Here is a 2,287-nt window from a genome sequence, read left to right on the forward strand (position 1 = left end):
AGTCGGCTCGTAAAAACAGAAAAGCAGCTTTGATTTAGAGGTCGCACATTCCTGCAACCCTTAGAAAAAAAAAAAAATCGCCACCAGGTCAGGTGGGAAACTGTGAATTTGTTTGTTTTTTTTTTTTTCCAAATGTTGTTAGTGAAAGCCTGAGGCTGATGATGATGATGATGCTAATGAAACAGCTTCTCCGACGCCACACAATCACATTAGTAGCTTCACAACGCACGAGGGCTTCACTCCAAACGGGCAGTTTAACAGCAGTTTATTTACTAATCGAACAATCAGCTCTGCTTGGGATTTTTCCAGGATTATTGTCTCATTAACATTCATTTAGCCGTCAGCTAGCGTCATCTTAGTGACAGATTCTCCACACGCCAGATATCTATGTATGTTATCAAGACGTAAAGCCAGCGCAACGAGCACGAGCGTGAAATTTCATGGAAGAGTTGTTAAGCAATTCAACAGTTGTTGCTCTGATAAATTCAACGTCAGGAAAAAGACACAGTCACTCGACCAGGCATGGGCAAACTAAGGCCCGGGGGCCAGATACAGCCCGTGAGGATTTTCTATCCGGCCCGAACTTGTCCGACTTTTATTATTTAATCATGGCTTCCGTCATTTTGCCTTTTCCCTGCAAAGCCTCAACAGATGGCGCACTCCAGGGGTGTGTGGTATATTACTCTCTACTTCCCTGTTTTGGATTATTGAAGGCTTAAGCAATTATGTCTGCCTTAATGTTCACGGGGCAGTGGTGGCTGAGTGGTTCAGGGAGCGGAGTTGGGTCCGGAAGGATTCAGGTTTGAATCCACCAGTTGGCAAGTTACCACTGAGCATGGCACCATGCCATCCCTGGGCAGCTGCCCACTGTTCACATGACATCCCTGGGCAGCTGCCCACTGTTCACTTTGGTGATGGGTTAAAAACATAGGCCCGCGAGTCAAAAAGTTAGCCTACTGCTGCACTAGACACAGAAACAATTTAAGTTCTTAAGTCTCAAATTCCAATCCAAAAAATCCAAACCTCTCCGAGATACTAAGGTGCCATGTTAATGACGGAATCACTTTCACTTTTAGAATCGCGTATTCTTCAAGAACTACAAGAAACATTGAGTTGTCGTCCAATCGAAATCAATTTGCGGCGTCTTCCTCCTAAGACGTACATTTTACGTCCAAAAGCAGCAGAACACATCAGCCGACTGATGACCACAGTCTCTCTGGTAACCAAACAGCCATCGAGTCCAACGTGTTTATTCCGGTAAATATGATGCGTGACATAATCTAAGCTCTACTTCTGCTTGTCGGCCGTTCACCTTGTTCTTTATTTCCTTTATTTGCGCTCGGACCAATCTGACAAAATGAGCTGTGATTACAGGGAGAAGAGATTAGACAGAGACATCATTTTCCTCTTTTTTTTCCCCATCAGATCATTTCCCCACCAGACCCAGTCGTTCAGGTTTGCTTTTTTACCAGCTTTGCGTCCATCATACACGATATTTATTTGTCCCGTATTTAGTAAAGAAGCTAGCCGCCCTTCAACGGATATAGCGTTAGGAAACAGATGCACAAACTCGGTGTCTTCTCTTCTGATGTTTTCTTCCTTCTTATTGACAACTTAAACATTAAGTTTCTTCAACTGTTAAACTAACGTTGTTAGCTTTTAGCCGATATTGTCCTAATTTCCAATTCCAATATCTACCGATACATGCAGCATTGCAATCGTTATACATAATACAATCATAACATAAAATATGAATTACAATACGTCCAGGTTTTCCTTCTTTGTTTAAATGTAAAGAAGTAAAATATATGATATATTTATTATTATTATTTATTCATATTTAATGAAATAATAATAGTTTTACCACAAACAAACATGAAGTGTTTGTGTATACAATTTCTATTTTTAAACTTCAAATTAAATGTCAGGTTGGTTGGAAGACCAGTAAAATTATAACATAATTACCTAGTACAAGTATATCAGACACTACTCATATTTAATTAAATATAACTTTTACAAAACATATCATGAACACGTACGTATTTATGCATATTGTTTTACTTTCATCAAACGAGCCGGATTGAACACCCCAGCGTGCCAATTTTGGCCCGCGGGCCATATGTTTGGCACACCTGCGTTATTGGGTTTTCATTATCGCCGGAAAAATCGATAACGATTCCTACCGATATTACATAATTACACTAATATCAAGCCAATATTATCGGACATCTCGATGTAAAGGCCAGATTTTAGTAAAGAGCTGCTGAACAAAAACAGCAGCAGCAGC

Source organism: Cynoglossus semilaevis, chromosome 16 (assembly GCF_000523025.1).
Source record: "Cynoglossus semilaevis isolate Cse_v1.0 chromosome 16, Cse_v1.0, whole genome shotgun sequence".
Taxonomy (NCBI): domain Eukaryota; kingdom Metazoa; phylum Chordata; class Actinopteri; order Pleuronectiformes; family Cynoglossidae; genus Cynoglossus; species Cynoglossus semilaevis.